Here is a 23,078-nt window from a genome sequence, read left to right on the forward strand (position 1 = left end):
CACATTCTTGGTTATATATCACAAAAACCATGTACCATATCACGCGTAATATGACCTACAAACAACACCTAGCAAACAAATAGGAAGAAGCCCCATCCATTATAAGTCCCAATTTAAAAGTCCCCAGTAGGCACCATCATATAAAATTTTCTAAGTCCCCCAATAGTTTTTTTTACGTCGTTTTTTTTTTGAAATAACGCGGTTTTTTTTACGTCGTTTTCTTTAAATAACGCGGTTTTTTTTTACGCGGTACATGGAGCGACGTAAAAAAACCTTAGTGTACTGCCAAAATTTAAACCATTATTTGTCGAGAAGCCGAAGACCTAGGCCAACAGCTTTTGATGATTGATTCAATGTTAATGTTGGCCAACAGGGAATAAGATATTCCAAGTTTCTTAATAGGCTGTATGTATGTATATTTAAAAAAAATCTGTAAATAACATAATTCATTAGATAATTGTCAGTTATAGATAGTGTTCACTTACGTTTAGTTTTCTTATTTCTTTTTTCTTTGTTTCCTAGTCTAGTTGTCTAATTATTATTGTGGTTGTATGCCAGCATTTGCATTAGAATTTTATCATATGATTGGATTCTAATGGAATGTACAATATTTTGAGGATTGTGACACTTGAAAAAGTACTACAGCTACGAATCGTAGCAAGCTTCCAGTATCGAGTAGACCTCGCCTATTAATTATACACTTTAGTTGATACTAATTTTTGCATTTCAGAAATCTAGCTTATCGTGAGTATATTTTGATGAATTTTGGATGGATTTTTCTAAAGCTGACGTAATACCTGGCTCACTTAACTCTTCCTTCATCTGTTCCCCACCATAAATATAATATGTGCAGCACATTGAGATAGTCAGTTGGGGTTGACGGTGAACACTATTCGATCGGGGCGTCTAAATCCAAGTTCGTACGATTTCCTGCCACGATACTTCTACGAATATTTCTGCTAGTATCGTTTTGTGGTGGTCACCACCGATACAAACCGGTGGTGGGAGATTACCGATGTCCCTCCTTGAACTGACTAACGTATCGTTGTTCTCGTCCTTGACTAGTCTATTACGCTTAGCTCCTCTCTTGAGCCTGGTTCAAGAGTTTAGGGTCATTTGACCGAATCCAAAAGTGTGAAATGCGAAATGAATAGTAAGAAATGACAAGCGAGAAGTTAGTAGTGAAAAGTGATAAGTGAGATGTTCGAAGTGAGAAGAGAGAAGTGAAAAGTAACTGATGAGAAGTGAGTGTGAGAACTGATATATGAGCAGTGAGAATAATAGAGTGAGAGATGATAACTGAGAAGTGAAGAGCGAGAATTGAAAAGTGAAAAATTAGAAAAAAGGCAGAAGAAAGATGGGTGAAAGACGAAGCAAACCTGAAGAAGGATGGCAGAAGAAGGAAGAAAGAAATTGAAGTAGAGGGAGGAATATTGAAGAAAGGATGAAAAAAGATGCAAAAGAAGGAAGAAGAAAAGGAAGAAGAAGAAGAAGCAAGAAGGAAAAAGAAGAAACAAGAAAAATAAAAAAGGAACAATGAAAAAGGATTAATTGTTTACTTTTCAATTCTTATTTCTTATCCCTCAGTTTTTATACTAACTACTGACTCCACTTCCATTTCCTCACTTCAAACTAGTTCTCATTTTATTCACTTCTCATTTTTTTAATTCGCATCTATCTCATCTAATGACTCTTATTTCTTAATTCTAATTTCTCGATTTTTATTACTTACTCTCACTTCTCACACATCTCACTTTACACATCTCATTTTCACTTCCCACTTCTTACAATTATCTCCCTACTCACTGTTCACCTTTTACTCTTGCTTCATATTTCTCACTTTTCACTCCTGATACGTCACTTATTTGTCTTTTTTGTTTTTTTGTCTTTTTTGTCTTATTTGTCTTATTTGTCTTATTTGTCTCATTTGTCTTACAGTGAACTCTCCCGTACTCGATTAGCAAGGGACCATCGAGTTAGGGAGGTATCGAGATAAAACACACATTTGTATTTGGCCGCATGCAAAAGCCGATCAGTTAAAATTTGTTTCCTCATTAAGTGAAGTGAGAAGTGAGATGTTCTAAGTGAATAGTGAACAGGGAAAATGGAGAAATGAGAAATGAGATGTTCGAAATGCGTAGTGAGTAGAAAGAAAGTGAGTACTGAGTAGTGAGATGTGTGCAGTAACATGTGAGTAGTGAAAAGTATGAAATGAGAAGTACGGTGTGAGTAGTGATAGAAACAGAAGCAAGAGATGAGGAGTGAGATGTGATAAATCAGCACTGAGAAGCAAGTTGTTGAGTAGTGAGTGGAGAGATGTACATATAACAGAAAGGAGAAGAAAGACAAGAGGAAGATGAAAAAAGAAAGAAGAAAAGAAAAAAATCTCATTTCTCATTTCTCCTTCCTCGGTCCTCACTTCTTACTTCTTACCACACCCTTCTCAAAACTCACCTCTTATTCCTCATTTCTCACTTCTCACTACTTATTTCATACTTCTCTTTTCAGACATCTCACTTATTACTTTCCTTTTCTCACTACTCACTTCTCACTTCTAACTATTCATTTCTCACTTATCACTTTGTACATCTCTTTTCTCACTGCGAACTTCTCACTTCTCGTTTTCCACTTCTCACTTATAGCTTTTCCTATTCCACATCTGACTTCTCATTTCTCACTTACCACTTTTCTCCTCATACTTTCTCAAACTTTTCACTTCTCACTTTTCACACTCACTTCAAACTTCTCACTCTAACATCTTACTTCTCACCTCTCTTTTCTCACTTCCCATTATAAACTTCTCACTTCTTACGTCGCACTTCGTTTCTCACTTCGAACTCGCTTCCCACTACTCATTTCTCACTTCTTATTTCGCACTTCTCACTTCTCATTCCGTATTTCTCACTTTTCACTTTCACTCAATTTCTCACTCATGTTTTCTCACTTCTAACTTCTTATATCTCACTTCTCAATTCTTATTTCTCACTTCTCACTTCTTACTTCTTATTTCTCTGTCTTCTTTGTCTTATTTGTCCTCTTTGTCTTATTTATCTTATTTGTCTTATTTGTCTTATTTGTCTCATTCGTCTTATTTGTCGTATTTGTCTTATTTGGCTTATTTGTCTTATTTGTCTTATTTGTCATATTTGTCTTATTTGTCTTATTTGTATTTTATTATTCAACAGACACAAACACGTTCAACTTGCTATCTGTCCGTCCCATTTTGCGGAATATTTTTAGGTAAAGGATGGTTTGAGTACACTTGAATTATTTGTTTGATAAGCTGCATATCCATTTTACACAATTCCGAGAAAACAACACAAAATAGTTTTTGAAGAACTCGGCACTAAATCTTTCGATTTTGCCAGAACTCAACACCCTGCGTCACTTCCAGTACGAAACAAGTTTTTTTCAACAGAATACATCATTTTGACCGAAATGTTGGCAGTTTTTCAAACTAACAGTTCACTACTTTAAGTAAACCTCACATTCGCAACTACATTCGTGGCGATCGGTTCCGTGTGCAGTGAATGTTTTAGATAAATTTTCCGTGGAAATTGAGACTTATTTTCAGGGGAATCTGGACACATTTCCTGTAGTAATAAGACAAAATATCCCAAGGAAAATCAGAGAGATTTTTTTCTGGAAGTACAAACGAATTCAGTAAAATGAGTCTACAATCTGAATAACTAAATAAATAGCTAGAGCTCGTTGTTGGATGCAAACAAAATAAACGTGAGAGTTGATTATCGAGAGATTTGAGAAAACTTTACAATTTAACAAATCTGCAAAACAAGAAGAATTAAGCTTTGGCTGAATTAGACAATTATTGTAGCAAATTGGAAGAACTGTTTGGTAGAAGAGAAGAGATACTATTACTATTATAATTCTGTATACACTATCAAGCTGCAGCGAAAAGATTGAGAAAACTCCCTTTATATTCACTGAAATTAAACGACTTGTGATTAATTCACCTCCCCCGTAGAATTTTCGTTCTATCTGTTAGAATGAATGAACAACGATACGTTCGTCATTTATTTCTCATGCTGTTGAGTAATTTTGCACCATCATTCGGGCATTTCGAAAACATATTTTAAATATGTTAGTCAGTTACAAAAACCTTTTTTTAGTAATAAATTATAATGAAATGTAACTAGATTTGTAAATTTTGCATCTGTATGTTGAAATGGTTAGGTATTCTGGTTTAAATAAGTGAAAACATCTAGAAGTTCAAAGGGTGCATATTAGGCTACTCTCCCTCAAATTCTTCATGCTTGCCATTTCGGAACTATCGAGTCCATACTTCTGCCTCTAATTGTGGAAAACTTCCTTATCTTCCAAAACGTGTACTTGAATCTGTCCATCTGTATGAAATATGGTTAAGATTGAAAAGTGTACACAATACCTTCTTGTTAAACTTTAATACTTTTATGAAAATACAGGTCATTTAATTTATTCTAGAAATCTGAAATTTGCGATCTTTGAAACAGATATGACAACGTGCAGACATGCGTCCCAGTAATTCTGTATCATATTTGCTCCAGATACATACCGATGTTGGAAGCACACATTGTCAAGGGCATCCGAAGAACGCAATATTCATTTAAATCTTTCATGTCTCATGATTTCAATTTATAATGACGGTGAATCCATCCTGAGCATGATGAAATCCAGCAAGCGGACACATAAACCAGAGTTTAATTAAAAATGTATCTGTCGCTAGCTAAGCTTTTTACAGCTTTTTTAATATTCAACCGCAGCGTTACGTGGCATCGGTAAAGCTTTTAATTATTTGCTACGTCTATGCGTTTAATTTATTGCCTCGCATTGTTCGGGATAATTCCAACTTTCGAGTTTGATACTGGAGCGAAAGAGAAACCGACCAATAAGAACATTTATACATCCACAGGTCTATCTTGTTCAGTTGTTGTAACAAGCCAGTTCTTGAAATGATTACATTAGTCCGTTGCCGTCGTTCTTTCTGGAAAGTCTGCTGCTGTAGCGCTTGGCTCAAATTGCATAAATTAAATTGGTAAAAATATGCTACCTGAAATTCGTAAATCCATTTCTCAATAATAAACTTTCTTATGAACGGAAGAAGCCGTTGATTAAAATAAATCAGCGTAATGAGACAGTTATTACACCTTTGCATTCTAACTAAGAAATAATGTTTTTCAATTGTTTCAAAGAGGCATCAGAAAAATATTGTAACTTGTAAATTCGATCCCTTGCAACACATATGGATGTGTGGTAGTGCGAAAAGTAAAGATCAGATCGATATGCAAATGTTTCAACCACAATGAGGAAGGCGTGGGGGCACTGAAAGAGTGGGAACATTTCGAACCGATGAAACAATGATGACTTGTTTTCACGTAATGCTTAACAGCAACGTTACATCATCTATAATTACTAAACCTAAACAAAAGGCGGTTTCTGTTACATACGGAGTTCTAAAGAGTGTAACGCAGTTGTCATATCATTGGCATAATGTGCTTAGCAAAATAGGGAAATGTACGTGAGATGAGTCGGCCCTTACAAAGCCTCCCATACCGCTTGTGTACCTTTAATACTGTGCTCTAAAGGTGAGAAACGCATCAACCTTTTTCACTATAGCTACAAACTCTACTATTTCTAGTCATCTAGTGGAGCAAATGGGGAGAAATGAGAAGAATGGCATCATTAATCATTCGGTTGTACCCTCACACCCTCTGCACCGCTATGGACTGTTGTGGCTGTCAATCTTGTCGAACATTGTGTAAATATTATCATCTCTACAATAATATTGATGGACCTTTCTGCTGAACAAGATGTCTCAGCTGTTGTTTGTTCGTTGTTTTTTTTGCTGAAAACGATGGGATGACTATTAACCCTCTAACGCCCCAAGACCACCTTTAGACGGGGTGATTGTTTTATGTAACTTTCATTTGTTCAGTTTTTGAAAAGTTTCAATCAATTATATGATTTATATAATTTATGTAAATATGCATTTAGCATATTAAAATGTGGTTTCAAATTAAATTGCAAAATTCTACAAATTTATAAAAAAAATACTTCAAACGGGCTTGATGGCAATATGGCTACCACTTTTCCTCATACGCAGGAGGTGGGTTCAATCCCAGACCCGTTCCATTTATCATAAGTCCTACTTTGCATCTTTCCATCTTTCCATACAGTCCTCATGTTCTACGAATTGCTAGAACTAAAAATGGGCTTTCATACCGTTTCCATTTAGATTGGAAGCTTGCAATATGGATAGGACAGGATAGTCTACGACAAATTACAACTTTGACGTTGTGATTCTCTCGTACACAAAAAAAGAAAGTGTGGAAAAGTCGGTTTCGAGCGGCTTTTTTCAACACCAGTCCAACAAGCTTGGAACTGGCGTCATAGTGCTGGGCAAGATGCCAACGCTTGATTTGATGGTAGTTAATTAATGTAAAGATATACAACCGGAGGAGTTTCGTCAACATCAACGTCATCAGCGTACACTAATCATTTGAAAGGGACTCAATACCAGGCCTGAAAATTGTTATAGGCTTTCATTTCAATCAGGTAGCATTGTGAAACCGGTCATCGAGTCGAATAATCTGCACATCGACCAACTATGCGCAAACTTTGATACCAAACGCGGAATACTGCACCAAAACAACTTCTTCGTACGCAAAAATATTCACAAGGTCACATGGAGATCAAGAAACAGGAAAAAAAAATCGACTATGTTCGAACTAACGATAATGTTTTCATCAACATAAAGAACGTCCGAATTTAAAATTCCATAACAATCAATAATAGAAATAGAATACAGTTTTGCTGAGCCCTTGCTGCGTCTGGAATCATGAGCAGCTGCCCCAAACATAAAGAATAGACGCAGTAGTGCGCCACATCTCCTTAGTGAACGAAACAGACGCTAAAACAGATTTGAACATTCGGAAATGATCAATTTTTCACCGGGTTTAGTTACGTGTTGTGCCCTGCATTCGACGGGGAATCCGGTCCAATTATTTCCTATTGAATATTGGCCTGTTCAGACAGAGGGCTCAAAAGTTATGATCAAAATACTATTGTTTTATAATGCACGAGAAAGACACTATTTCCGCTAGGTGGATTATTCAAGGTTTTTATTTTAGCAGAAGCACATGTAATAGCAATAAAAAACGAGACATATCATTTCGAAATTGCTCCTTTTAGTATTATTAATAACAGAACAAATACCCTACAAAGCGCTTTTGGAGATTCCGAGACTTCTATGGAAGATCGTTCTACCCTCAAATAATGTTGTGGTTACTGACTTGAAAGTAGCATAGTATAATGGTCACTTTTCGCATCAGATAGCATTCAAGCCATGCTTTATCATGCCAATATATCTAATTGAATATCTCAACCCACAACCCATTCATCGCAAAATCACTTTTTTCTCGGTTGAACGGCTTCACTGTATAGGAGATACACCCACTTCTTGAATAATGATGCCAGCAAAAACTATTGGAAAGAGCCATTGATCCGGAGGCAATCATTGCCGTTTGATGCTACGGAAAATTGATAACACACGCACTGGCTGAGGGATGTTATTCGCTTTTAAAGGTTCGGTTGCTTGATTTGATTGATGAGTTAATAATCCGACTTCCCTCAATTATGCAGAAACACTTACCGCAGTGCGATGCTTCTCTATTTTATCAATGAACATCTCATGATGATGACACATCGAACGGCATGACCCGTGCGTTCGTTTATAAACTGGTCTAGGTCGTTGTAACAAGTGAGTGTCTGCAAGAGTTGGGTTGACATCAACAGCATTAATCCGGCAGCTCGAACCCTCCCAGCAATTGTGGGATGTCGTAGCTCTATGTGTGTAGCATTCACGTTGGTGATAGTATGTACGTAGGAACTAATGTTTGGCATATAATTTCGAATGTCGTCGTTGTGTTAATATTTTTAATTTACTAACATTTGCTTAACTTTTAATTTTAAGTTTAATTCTATTTTTAAAAGACATGAGTATAATTCAACGCAGCTAGTTGTAGATTCCTTTGTCAATCTATTCGTCACTAGTTCTAGATTCACGCAGATTCTAAGGAAAAATTAATTAGGAACCACTAGCAATTGTAGAAAGAAAAACAGAAATGGAAATTAAACTCCTTGTAAGAAGAAACTTTTTGGAATTGAATTGATCTGATACGTCTTAAAAACCATATATAAACCAACCGTAATTAACCGTCATCAGGGACGAAAATGTGTATTCGCGTAAGAATCGATTAACTGCTTACGAGAAACCCGTTTGAACAAATATTTCTTAAAAAACCTTCAATATGTTAAAAAATTTCCAGTAGTCTTGCGTGCCAAAGGGTTCTCCGCTCCGGAGATGGTGCGTTCAATTCTCGGTCTGGCCTAGGATGTTGGGAACATTCTCGGAACCCTGGACATAGTGTATCCATTGTACTTGCCACACAAGATACATACTCATGCAATGGCGGGCATGGAAAAGCTTTCAATTTGAAAACTGAGGAAACAACCGTCTAAGACAAGTTTAGTACGTTTCTTTTACTGAGGAAACGCTAATTGAATAAAATAATTGAAAAGCAGGCCAAGCTCCAGTCGGAATGTGGAGCCATTGAAGAAGAAGAAGAAGATGTTAAAAAGATATTCGATTTAATAGAATGCACATTAGAGTGATTCAAATTTTGATTTTTTTGCCCCCCGATGCTTGAACGATTGTATTTACCGTTCTAATAATCCTCCTAAATTTTTAACAAATTTGGATGTAATTTGATTGTGCACACGTCGTTTAAAGTTTGTATGGAAATTACTGTGCAAATTAACCCTTATGAGAAATACCGTTCCGTGAGGTGGCCCACGATCTATTTATATATAACCAACACATTGACTACATAGAATACTTCCTAAGCTGAAAGGCAGTTGTTGTTGGAAGCAAAGTTATGAATAAAACAAAAATGATCATTATTGATACAGATGTTATTCTTTTACATGTTAAGTTAAATATCCCACGATTTAGTATTCCCCATAATAACTTTTCTTGCAAGTATCACATCGTTTCACAACAAAGACGACCTGTTTTTTTGGGAAAGTAGTCTATGGTGCCGATGTACTCATAAGCTTTTAGAGCTTGATAGGAAGCGATGGGGAACGGTTTTGCATAAAAGTTACTGTTTTCATAATAATTTTCGAACAAACTTCAAACTACGCGTGCTCACTCAAATTAGATACAAATTAGCTCAAAATATAGAAGGATTAATAAAATGGCAAACGCAATCGTTTAAGCATCAGGGGGCAAAAGAGTCAAAATTTGAATCACTCTAATGTACATGCGATTGGAATTCGCCTCTTTCAGATGGCGTCAGAGTTTACATCATATTTTGCCAAAATAAAAAACAAGTTGGTGGATGTGCAGCAAAGTAAATGAATATTTAGCTGCCATAGCGTGGAAATGAGAAATAGGGATTCGGATAACAATGGTGATCTTATGCCAGGTACTAAATTCCAAAGAACGATAGGCGGGAAGGGTTTTACCTTTTGCGGAGCTCGTTGCCCTCGTTGATTAAAATAAATACTCCCCCTAAACAATTAGAAAATTCCCATAAGAAAATAGAAAATTGCCAATAAAGAAATCAGGGTATGAGCAATAAATAAATATAAACTTTCCACAAATAATGCAAAATTTTCTTGAACAATTAAGAAATCTCCACAAAACAAAAATAAATTAGTACTTTTAAAAGCAAAAATTGCAATTATAAACGAAGAATTTTCCATAAAGAATTCAAATGTTCCACGGAAAAACTACAAGTTTTCCATAAATAAATCAATATTAGTAATATACAATTACAAAATTTTCCACAAAATAAATATGTTTTCCATAAAAAAATAAAAATTTTCCGCAAAATGATCAATAAAAAAAATAAGAAAATTTCCATAAAGAAATATAAAAAAGCAATCAAACTGTGCTTTTTTTCCATAGATGACCTCTTCTTTGAAAGCGTTTAAAGTTCATGTAAAATTTAATCAGCTATATTGCTTTCTGGTATTTTTTTTATGGAAATTTTCTTATTTTTTTATTGCTCTTTATTAAATATAATATGTATTTTAAGGAAAATTTTGTAATTGTTTAATGCTAATACCTATTGATTTAATTATGGAAATTTTGTATTTTTTCCGTGGAACATTTTGATTTCTTTAATTTATGGAAAATTCTTCTTTTAGAATTGCAAGTTTTGCTTTTAAAAGTGCTAGTTTATTTTTGTTTTGTGGAAAGTTCTTAATAGTTTATGGAAATTTTGTTTTATTTGTGGAAATTTTATAATTATTTATTGCTCATACCCTAATTTAGACCCTAATTTAGACATAGTAAGACATTTATGAACGAAAATTACTATTACAATTCAATATTAGTTATTCATTATTGAGCTGCAATGGAAAAAATAAGCAGAATCCTTTAATTTTCACTTAGATTTAACGATTTGCCAATCTTTCACCTCACCCGTAAGATTGTTGTTCAATCCGAGCAACTTTCTGTGAAACATTCTTTGTGATCAAAAAACATAATTGACATTATTGGTTTGCCATTTTGACTCAAGCCTAATCTTTGACGAGGGCCTAAGCAAAAACACCTTGAAAACTTTCAAAAAAAAATAATTTGAAAACGCCTTTGGTGTCTTCGACAATGTTTTAGGTAATAGTTGGGGCTATGTGTAAAAAATACACTGTGAAAAAAAAATTCTTCAATCATTGAAAAGAAAACTTAAAAATACATTTACTCAAAAACAAGTTTTTCAATTTTTTTTTGATATGTTGTAGCCGATAATATATATACTTTTTTGCACTATGGGTCATAATAAAGAAATGATGGGCCAAAATTTTTTTATTTTTTTCAAATAGGTTGGTTTTTTAAAAATGGTCGAAATATATTTTTTTACGTTTTTATCGACTCAATTTAATGAAAGTACGTGAAATTCCCAATGTAAAAGGTACGCAGTATTTTTTTTTCTTAAGTGCTACCGTTCCTGAGATACAGCAGTTATAAGATAAAATATACTGATTTTTTTAATTTTCAATCATTTTCGAATCTTTTCAACCTAGAATTAAATTTTACTGAACCGTTGATGTTTATTGACAAATGCTAGTAATGAAGTAGTTGTTGGCCATTCTCATGGTGTGAGATGGTGGAGAACCTTCAACCTTACTAATGTTTGGTATATCATTTAGCCAAAGGCTTCTATTCAATATTGAAGATGGATCAATCGATGGACAAATATAGGAAATAAATTTGAAAATTACAAAAATTACGATAAAAAGGATGCCTAGACTATCATTGCCCAAAAGTAGATCAAACGCAGTGTACATGTTTTAACCTTTTGGCATGAATTTGTATTCAATTTGTTTTAGCCTTGCATGAATTAAGAAATAGCCGTTTTCAAGTTAAATTTTTTTGAAAGTGTCCAAGGTGTTTTTGCTTGGGCCCTTGTCAAAAGTTAGGCTAGAGTCAAAATGACAAACCGATGATGCATATTATGTTGTTTGATCACAAAAAATGTATATGCAAAATTTTATGGAAACCAAGAAATAGAAAAATAGATCGATCTTCGATATCACAGAGAATTGCTCATCCATTAATACAAAACAAACAACCATGCGTTCACCATTATTTTACATGATTGTTACTAGAAATACTAGAATAAGAGATCGGCGAAGACGCCATCTTGTTTCCAATCGAACCGTCAAAAGCAGTTCCAATTCGACTTGTTTACTTTTTGCTTCCATAAGAAGCAAGCAAAAAGTTCAAGTGCTGCCAGTGTTATTTTCACGATTTCATGCATTTTCATACGTTGCCATTTCTACAGTTTTTCACTCCGCCGGTCTCTGGTTATAGGGTTGCTAATTGTTACTAGTTGAATCATTTTTCACCACCATTCGAACGTTTTGTCCCAGGCCCAGTTTTTAAACTTATTTTGAATGCTTTAGAAAGCCATGGCAACTTAATTTTGTTTTGAATAGGAGATCCTTGTGGAATGTATTTAGCTAGTTTTGTAAATTACGCATCTACACTTTGTAATGGTTCGATATTATTGTTTACATTGCACAGTGGCTAAAATTGTGGATTATTTTATTTATTTTTACCTTTAGTATGCAATTGAGCGTAAAGGTGTCTTCCAGACATTTTATCAGTAAGTTAAGGCGCTTATTTGGAAGTATTTATCTTACTTATCAACCCCCCCTAAGTGAGTTGAAAAATTCATTTTTTCTTACTTCACAACATATAAGGTTTGAACCTTCATAAAAGTTGTAGCAAAAGTTCTCCTGAAAAACTTTGTAGAAGACACCAAGCTCGTAAATCCGTTACTTTTTGACATTTTTACGTTTACAGCCCCGTAAAAATGTTTTTTTATCATATAATTTTTATTCTCATGTCTACATTTTATTTGCAATATCTACAGACTTTTAGATAATATTAAAATATGACATTTGGTGGCTATTGCGACCTTTAACCCTTATGCGGCCGACGGGGTACCCGTGTTCCTTTTTCAAATTCAAGTGGTGATATTTCAATGAATTTTTATAGCTGAAAGCTGAAACTCGGTGACATCTGAGAACTCCATAAAATGTAGCATCTGTGAGAAAATCACGTTGATACAGTGAGGAGGGACGTGGGGAGGGGCATCTGATTTTTTTTACCACGTGCATGGCCGACAGGGTACCCGTGTTCCACTAAATTGATATTTTCATAACTTTAACAATTTTCAACCGATTTAGATAATTTTGACAGTTTTGGAAACAGAAACTCATATACTTTTTGCCCATTGTCAAGGTTTACAGCTTTTGTTCATGGTTATACAAGAAATCTTTGAAGTAAGGCTTAAGAGTCTACACACGTAACCAAAGGACCAGTTTCGAATATATTACATGCTCATTGCGCTTCTTAGAATAGTCGGTGTTCACAGTATATATTCTGGGTCTCCAAAAAGCCTGAGTCATCCAAAAAATCCCTGGAATAAGATCTTATGGTCTGCTAACGTAACCAAAGGTCTATCGTGTAAATTCAAAAACGGTACATGCTCTTTATGGTGCTTAGCATATAATGCTTTCACAGTATATGTACCGGGTCATCCAATGACCTTTTCTTAAAACATGTTTGCATTCCAAGTAGTTCTTGTTGCTGTCATTGATTCCAGGTAGTCTACGAACTCTATACAGTCAAGGCCTTCGGATCAATCTCCGTAATGGAGGCAGTCAACGAAGAATAAACAAGTTGCGTGACCCCTTCTTGGTATATGTTTGTATTCTAAGAAATTCTTGTTGTTGTCGTGGGCTACAGGTAGTCTACGAACTCCATAGAGTCAAGATCTGTGGATCAACCTCCGTAATGGAGGCAGTTAATGAAGAATAAAAAAGTTGTGTGACCCCTTCTTGATATATATCTGTTTTTCATGTAGTTCTTGTTGTTGTCGTGAGTTCCAGGTAGTCTACGAACTCCACACAGTCAAGGTCTTCTAATCAATCTCCGTAGTGGATGCTGTTATCGAAGAATAAAGAAGTTGTGTGACCCCTTCTTGGCATATGTTTGTATTCCAAGAAGTTCTTGTTGTTGTCGTGGGCTCTAGGTAGTCTACAAACCCCATACAGTCAAGATCTTCGGATCAATCACCGTAATGGAGGCAGTTATCGAAGAATAAACAAGTTGCGTGACTCCTTCTTGTTATATGTGTGTATTCCAAGTAGTTCTTGTTGTTGTCGTGGGCTCCAGGTAGTCTACGAAATCCATAGATTCAAGGTCGGTGGATCAACCTCCGTAATGGAGGCAGTTTTTGAAGAATAAACAAGTTGTGTGACCCCTTCTTGGAATATGTTTGCATTTCATGTAGTTCTTGTTGTTGTCGTGAGTTCCAGGTAGTCTACGAACTCCATAGAGTCAAGATCTACGGATCTATCTCCGTAGTGGAGGCAGTTATCGAAGAATAAACAAGTTGCGTGACTCCTTCTTGTTATATATGTGTATTCCAAGTAGTTCTTGTTGTTGTCGTGGGCTCCAGGTAGTCTACGAACTCCATAGATTCAAGGTCGGTGGATCAACCTCCGTAATGGAGGCAGTTATTGAAGAATAAACAAGTTGTGTGACGCCTTCATGGTGTTTGTTTGTATTCTAAGTAGTTCTTGTTGTCATTGGTTCCAGGTAGTCTACGAACTCCATAGAGTCAAGGTCTGTAGATCAATCTTCGTAATGGAGGCAGTTATTGAAGAATAAACAAGTTTTGTGACCCCTTCTTGGTATATGTTTGTATTCCAAGTATTTCTTGTTTTCGTGGGCTCCAGGTAGTCTACGAACTCCATAGATTCAAGGTCTGTGGATCAACCTCCGTAATGGAGGCAGTTATTGAAGAATAAACAAGTTGTGTGACCCCCTCTTGGTATATGTTTGTATTCCATGTAGTTCTTGTTGTTGTCGTGGGCTCCAGGTAGCCTACGAACTCCATAGAGTCAAGGTCGGTGGATCAACCTCCGTAACGGATGCAGTTATTGAAGAACAAGGTCTGGGAGGAACGGAAGGTAGCGATTTTCCTCCAATATCTTTGAAACGAATGCTTTATTCCTCAAGACCAACAGCAGCTTTAGCGCCACTCTCCAGGGGAGAGGCTGCTGAGGCGTTTTGGATTGCGCGGCTAAGACTCAATCTATTCGGGCGGGTTGATATGAGTTTCAAACACCGATCTCATTCTGACTTTCCAATCATGCAGCAAACCAAACTCAAAATCCTTTCATTTCCTGAATTCAAACCCGAATGAGTGGAGATTTAATCTAATTTAGGCGGGGAAATAAAATCGGAACCGAATCAGACTACTCCAAGAGAAAACGTCAACTCGAATCAGTTAAAAAAAGAAGATCTTTTTGTTGATGGTACCATGGTTCATATTTTTAGACATTCAAATCATCCAATTTTGCCTATTCTGATCTTCAGTTGACGTCAACACTAACTGTTCTGATGGTATAAAGGTTTTAGATCTTATTTCTAGGAAACTTAATAACTAGATGGGTCTGACCTTGTGGCTTCTACGACGAAAGCTTCTTCGATGAGCGGTAAACTTTGCTTGCGGGCATGCTGGGCTTCAACGGCAACGGTTCTGGAACCCACACGTCGATATTCACCGTTGGAAGCGCCAAGAGCTGCGGCAGACACGTGGCAGCTACACCGAGGCGTACGCGTGATAGTTACACCGTCGCAGAGTTGCGAAGGCATGCGTTTGGGTCTTAGTTGGCGTCAGTTCTGCCGATTCCCACGAGATGGCGTACAGGGGTATGCACGTGATGCCGTGTTACAAGCGGTAACAGCGACCTTAGCTACGGGCTCAAACACACGGTGGCGCTGAGGGGGCTCGGAGGCGTATACTACAGGCGTTACCCGGCCGACCCACAGGCTGAATGGTGGGTGGTAACTTTTGGTGGAAAAGCGTGGTTCCTGTCCGTTGTAGGTATCCGTAGATAGGGGAATGTGACCGCGTGTTGGACTCGTCGTGCGTCACGCCGAAAACTGAGCGCTCCGCATAAACACCCACGTCGAACAGTGGGGTTTTCTGTTCAACGCAAAATCATTCATGTTAATTCACTTGAATATTGTTAATCCATCAGGGTCATTGCTTACCTGTACCTAACAGCTAAAGCTGCACTAGCTATTAAGGGTACTTTGAGACTAGATTTAGTTTCTCACTTCAATAAATTGACCTAATTTAGAGTAATTCGTTTAAATTCAATCATCAGTTATTTGTATAAGCTGTACAAAAACTCACTTCAACGACCTAGTGCAATTTGCACACTTAGCACTTTTTTAGGTTTAAGTTTTTTTTTCAACTTTTCTAGAACGGCCACTTATTTCAACTTTTCCGATCAACGAGTGAACTTGAAATGGTCTGATATAATTTTATACAAACTCTCGACCGTCAAAACCCGCACACAAAGCCTACAACTCTTGACCTTGTAATCAACAATTAAATTCATATCCCTTCTCATTTGCACCAACGGGTTTCTCTTGTCCGATTTTGAAATTTTGCGAAAAACAAAATAGCGAAATGGACAAATTTAGCAGCAAGGAGTGAGGTGTTTGCAGATGCCCAGAAATCTAAATGAGATCTGCCGTGGTACTCGTTTAAAGCTTTAAATCAAAAGCTCAACGGTCTCTGCACCCACAGGTAGGTGGCGCATCGGCTGCGTGGAGGGCTATATTTTTAAACATTCGTCGCATGATATGTATAACGTTACATTTGCCCAAACTAATATTTTAAAAATTTTGAAATTTTTTAAATTTCAAAATTTTTAAAGTTGAAACTTTTTAGTCGGACCCGAATTATTAAAAAAAAAGTTTATAGATGTGTATTGGTATTCGAATGCTTACTATTATTTTATGCTACAACATAAACTAAACCAACTAAGCTTTGATTTGAAGTTTCCACTGTACATCTCTATGCCGTCTATAAGAAGTCTAATCTAAGCCATGCCTCTCTACTAAATCGCGTCATTCTTATTTTCTTCCATACTGTACTAACTGAATTACTCCGAACATTTCCGGAAATTTTTTTTTTATATAACCGATTTACTCCAGATATTTCTAGAAATCTTTGCTTTCATATAAATCTAATTTACTCCAATTATCATTGGAAACCGTTCGTAATCCTTCTTAATTTCTATTTCTCAATTTCATTCATACATAAGTCACTCACACCAACAACGTTCCGTGAGAGTGTACAGTGAAATCAAACAGTGTTACGTTTGAATCTGGACAACCTTTAAAATCTACACTTTTGGCATCTAAACGTCAGATTTTTGCATAACTGCACTGTAAACCTGGCATTACTCATTAAAGAGTAAAAAACACTCATTATTTAACAACATATGAAACTGTCAAAATAATGGGTATTTCATTTTTTCTGATAATGAGTGTTTTGTGCCCATTTCTATGTTCCGAGAGACTACACATTAATGGGTGAAAAATTCCTTAGTCTGCCACTATCAAGTTTGAAAAATCTTAAGATCCAGCTTTCTTCTGAGATGAAAATTTGAAATCTTTTAAAATACCTTCTGACAGATTTTTTTTTAGTCAACAGTTATTGCTAATGAAGTCGGAAGCTGGAAGTGGCTTTGTTTGGCGATCCTAGCTGTTTGCTCCAAGCTGACCGGCATTTGCGCAGAACATTCTGATTCTTGGTGGAAACAATGAGGCGCCGCCTGAACTCAAATTAATGACCCCTACCTCTGCTGCATGTCGACACACACGAAAGAAGATTTCTGTGGTAAGAACATCTCCTTGGTCCACTTGCGTAACAACGTTAAAATCTTGTACTTCCGTCTTTCACTAACTATAGAAAGCCATTTCGCGGTGAGCACTTTGCAGCGCTGCATATGAGAACAAAAATTGGCATCTCGCAAGGTCAAGCCATTCCGGGACAGGTCAACTGCGAATCGATAATATTCTCCAAATGGTTCTCCTGGCGTTAGACATGTAAATATGATGCCCATACGGAGTGGTTCAAGTAGGGAGTGGTGGATCCTCAACAGCTGCTGTAGGAAAATAGGAGAAACTTTGAAAACGAGCACCGAGACGAGAACATTCAATTTGAGGCTCATATATGGATAATGCTGCAAAAGAGAGAATAAACAAATTTAATCTATGTGTCCACCTTATATGTGTATATAATAAAGATTATATAGATGAATTTTTTGTGTTTAATATACCTCAGTATGAAACTGCATGCTTATTTAAGAATAAATTTCAAAATTACAAATTATTTCTTTACGTAATAAAGTGTAAAATTCACCCATTACTGAAAATTTTTTTTTTCGAATAATGAGTAAAAACTACACTTCAAACTGACGTACAGCTCGTTTACCCATTAATGAGTAAACGGTGTTTACTCTTTTAATGAGTTGAACTAGTTAACTTCATAATGGGTACTTTTTCACCCATTAAAGAGTACTTTGGTGGCACAGTGTGCTGTAACGCGAAACGCATACTCTTGACAACGACTGTCAAACGTTGCTATTATAGATAGTGGAATATATAGATGAGCGAAGATAAATCCTCTGTCTCCAAACGAACTGTCAAACGTGTCTCCAAACGAGCATGACGTCACGATTTCAATGCAAACGTTAAGGGCTGTGACGTCATATGCGCGTGTGCACGGGCAAAAAAATCGACTCAGCCATGCTTTCGCTCATCTATAGATTCTACTATCTATAGTTGCTATCAGTTGAAAGAAAATAATATTGAAAAGTTTGTTCAAATTAGTTAACGAATTTGTTGATAAATTTATCCGGAAAATTGACTAGTAAAGTACTATTTCTGCGAGCTGTGCTCGTATCTATTGTAGAATTATGTGCACATCGTTAAACTACGAGACTCGGTTGAAAATGAAGGTAAATTTATTTTTGTGTGATGTGGTTCGTGTTTTCTATACTGGAAATTTCTAAATTCTAGCGAGTGAACTATAATCGAGGCCAAGCAGTGTATTGGACAGTGTGTGGAGGACGTAACGTATTCGGCTGTGATAGCCAAAGCGATGATTTCCATCAATGATAAGCATTGAATGAAGGATCATCAATGGACCACGACGAGAGGAAACACGAGGACATCTCTACGCCGGGCTGCCGTAGCACCTCGAAGGAGTGTTTATTTTGGGCAAGCGTAGTTTGTTTATGTGCTGCACGGCGCGCAGCACCGTCATAGCTGTAAGTTTTACATTCTTTTTAGGAACGATGCATGATACGTTCCCGGAATTCGTCTTCCGTCTAAATCTTCCAAAATATACGAATTAGTTCCAAGGGTTTCCCGAATCCGTGTTTTCGTATATTTGTTTGCGAATTTCCCAACAAAATTCTTGTCTTTGTCTGACAAGTGTATATTTTTTTTGTAAACGACATCTCCCTGATTGAACGAGTGATTTTTATTTGCCCGTAAGTTATACGCTTGAGAATATCGTTGATAAGCTGCTTGTAAATTTTGTCTGACTACCTTGAATAGTTCGTTCAATTCATCTGAAATTTGCTCTGGTTCTCGTTTTGGATTACCACTGGTTTCACGGAGTTGTTCGTACTCGTCTCCCGAGCTGATCATGTTTCTTCCGAAATTCACAAAAAATGGAGTGAACCCGGTACTGTCGTGAACCGACGTTCGGATGGCTCGTGCAATCTCATGCACCGATTGGTCCCAATTTCTGTGATCCGTCTGTTTGCTCAAGGAGCATCTTATGGCGGTGACAATAACGCGATTTACCCTTTCAGTAGGGTTTGGGGCGGGATGGTATACTGAAAGGTTCCAGTGAGATACCTGATACCTCTTCAGTAAGCTTTCAAAGGCGTCCGAGGTGAAAACTTTGGCGTTGTCAGATATGCATACTGACGGTACACCGAACAATTTGAACACTAGATTCTCAAGGAACGTACAGACTGCTGATGCGGTTGCATTGCGCATGCACTGCACCATCACAAATTTTGAAAAGAAGTCGCATACAACAAGCAGCCATATGTTGCCGTTGCGTGATCTTGGGTATGGTCCTAGGAAATCTAACGAGATCATTTCCCACGGGCGAGAACATAGCTTGGGTTTCCCACACATTGGAGTGACATTCTTATTCGGGGTTTTCGACTCCCGACATACTTCGCACGTCGCACAGAACCGTTTGACTTCCGATGACATGCGAGGCCAATAGTACCTCTCTCGCACTTTGGCCAAGGTCTTGATGAACCCTAAATGAGCTTCTTCATGTAAGGTTTTGATAATCAGGAGACGTTCACTGAATGGAGCTACGTACTTCCAATGATACGTGGGATCTTCCAAGATAGTGGAATTAGTTATATATTTGTATATTTTCCCGTGTACGACTTTAAAATCCGAGTACCGATCAGGGTGTTTTTCGACCATCCCTTTGAGTTGGGAGATGTATGGATCTGATATTTCAGACGTCACCTGGAATACCGCACGAGACAAGGCATCCGCAGGGATGTTCTCAGATCCCTTTTTATATTGAAGGAGCAGATCGTATTTGGCGAGTTTAAGTGCCCATCGGGCGATTCGAGGGGACTTGGACTCGATGGACATGGTCTGTAAGAACGTCAGACTCATGGCGTCCGTTTGCACGATAAATTGTGAACCCTCAACAAAGTGCTTGAAATGCTCAATGCTTAAAAGCACCGCAAGACATTCGCGTTCTGTGGCACTATAACGCCTTTGAGTGCTCGAGAGTTTTTTTGAAAAGTATGCAATCGTTTTTCGTTCTCCCTCTTGGACTTGAACTGCCGATTCCCACGAGATGGCGTACAGGGGTATGCACGTGATGCCGTGTTACAAGCGGTAACAGCGACCTTAGCTACGGGCTCAAACACACGGTGGCGCTGAGGGGGCTCGGAGGCGTATACTACAGGCGTTACCCGGCCGACCCACAGGCTGAATGGTGGGTGGTAACTTTTGGTGGAAAAGCGTGGTTCCTGTCCGTTGTAGGTATCCGTAGATAGGGGAATGTGACCGCGTGTTGGACTCGTCGTGCGTCACGCCGAAAACTGAGCGCTCCGCATAAACACCCACGTCGAACAGTGGGGTTTTCTGTTCAACGCAAAATCATTCATGTTAATTCACTTGAATATTGTTAATCCATCAGGGTCATTGCTTACCTGTACCTAACAGCTAAAGCTGCACTAGCTATTAAGGGTACTTTGAGACTAGATTTAGTTTCTCACTTCAATAAATTGACCTAATTTAGAGTAATTCGTTTAAATTCAATCATCAGTTATTTGTATAAGCTGTACAAAAACTCACTTCAACGACCTAGTGCAATTTGCACACTTAGCACTTTTTAGGTTTAAGTTTTTTCAACTTTTCTAGAACGGCCACTTATTTCAACTTTTCCGATCAACGAGTGAACTTGAAATGGTCTGATATAATTTTATACAAACTCTCGACCGTCAAAACCCGCACACAAAGCCTACAACTCTTGACCTTGTAATCAACAATTAAATTCATATCCCTTCTCATTTGCACCAACGGGTTTCTCTTCGCTGCTGTGTCTATTGTCCGATTTTGAAATTTTGCGAAAAACAAAATAGCGAAATGGACAAATTTAGCAGCAAGGAGTGAGGTGTTTGCAGATGCCCAGAAATCTAAATGAGATCTGCCGTGGTACTCGTTTAAAGCTTTAAACCAAAAGCTCAACGGTCTCTGCACCCACAGGTAGGTGGCGCATCGGCTGCGTGGAGGGCTATAATTTTAAACATTCGTCGCATGATATGTATAACGTTACATCTTTTCCGAAGTTAATGTATCACATGTTGTGCATATGTATAATCGAGTTTCAGACTTAGTAATTAATTTCCACTCCGGGGGGCTCAATACCCGGAACATAGGAAATTAACTTTGAATGTACTGAACTCGAAAGGCGATCTCTCTTCGCTTTTGTGGTCGGGTTGGAATCTGACGACCAACTGGCACAATCTCACACAACCCTACTTCATCGAGCACCGTTGGTGATGAAGCAAGTGTGTATGAGCCAGATAAAACTAAATACTCATCCTACTTGTTTGGCATTGTACAAAAACATCTATGAGAGAGTTAGTTCTGAGAATGTATCGCGAGAGTTCGGCTACATGCCCGGTGCTGTGAATTTGGTTTCATCAGTACCCGCTAAGCTGCGGAGGACGACGGAGGTCCTTCGTAGCTTAGTAGGGAAAACACCTGCCTAGCATACTGGTTTCGTGGGATCAAACCACACCGAAGTTCTGTAGATCAATATCCGTAATGGAGGCTGTTATCGAAGAATAAACAAGTTTTGTGACCACATCTTGGTATATGTTTGTATTCCAGGTAGTTCTTGTTGTTGTCTTAAGCTCCAGGTAGTCTATGAAATAGATTCAAGGTCGATGGATCAACCTCCTTAATGGAGGCAGTTATTTGAAAATAATTAAGTTGTGAGACCCCTTCTTGATATATGTTTGTATTTTAAGTAGTTATTTTCCTTGTCGTGGGCTCCGTAATGAAGGCGAGGCAAAATACGTTAATGGAATCCGTATTTTTTGTCGAAGAGACTTACAAACTTATTAACCAGTACTCATAAATGATTCATAGTAAGCTACAGGCAGTGAAAGTTATTTCATGAAAATCTTTTTTGTTTGCGGCAAATTGGGTCGAAAACGTGATAAAATCGGGTTAGGCAAAATCAGGGGTAAACAAAATCTGGGAGTGACAAAATTGGGTCAACCTCATCTGAGTGAATGTACGCATTCCTAGTACAGTAGCCGTTCGATAACTGCAAAATGTTTACTTTTCAGTTATCGAATGCCGTTTTTGTCATCTTGATATATTAGCATTCCAAGTAGTTATTGTTGGTTCCAGGTAGTATACAAACTTCATTCATATCACTAATATGAAGTTGTCTATTCTTTGGAAATGAAAAATGTTAATAAATTGAAACGATACTACTTCACGCCGAGAACGTGAGGGAAAAAACGGGCTAATATCGCAAAGATCATGTACCATATTAAAATTAGATTAAGGACACTCCTCACGGAATCCATGTTTCAAAGTGCTCGCGTTTTCGGGGGCACACCAATCGATACGGAGGCGGTGCACAACTGTCATTTTTGTTGACTTAGCTCTGCTCCGTCGCAGCATGTGTGAAATAATAAAAATGACAAATGTGCGTTGCTTCCGTATCGAGTGGTGTGCCACCGAAAACTTAGAAGTCTTACTACATAAATTTATAGGATGACCATTAGCATATGCCATGAACGCATTTTATTCATGGGACCCAAAGGCATGTACCAAATTTAGAACAGGCTGATATATCTCTGGTGTAAATCATAATGCCTTACTTCAGGGTTTTCTTGAATGACCATGAACATTTGAAACGGGTGCATTCTATTCTACGTACCATAAAAGGCATGTATAACTATTCAAATAGGCCGAAAGAACTCTGTTTACGCGTGAAGTTCTTGAGGATTGTTCAAGTGTTCTCTTGGATACCCATGAACATATGCAAAGAAAGTGGTATATTCTATGTACCACAAAGGGCATATGTCACTTTTGAAACAATCCGAAAGGT

At 37.4% G+C, this 23,078-nt stretch overlaps 1 protein-coding gene across 7 annotated transcripts in view; it reads left to right on the forward strand.

Moving 5' to 3' along the window:
- The window catches only part of LOC134205209 (uncharacterized), a 98,158-nt gene that overhangs the window by 22,707 nt on the left and 52,373 nt on the right, over positions 1 to 23,078 (forward strand). The window contains exons 3-4 of one of the 7 annotated variants that reach the window (XR_009978088.1): positions 17,090 to 17,282; positions 17,355 to 17,690. The exons of the other annotated variants lie outside the window; for them this stretch is intronic. The gene's annotated coding sequence lies outside the window, so the exon portion shown is untranslated. Of the gene's footprint in view, positions 1 to 17,089; positions 17,283 to 17,354; positions 17,691 to 23,078 lie in introns of those variants that run through there. 7 annotated transcript variants of the gene reach the window in all.

This window comes from Armigeres subalbatus, chromosome 1 (assembly GCF_024139115.2).
Source record: "Armigeres subalbatus isolate Guangzhou_Male chromosome 1, GZ_Asu_2, whole genome shotgun sequence".
Lineage (NCBI taxonomy): Eukaryota > Metazoa > Arthropoda > Insecta > Diptera > Culicidae > Armigeres > Armigeres subalbatus.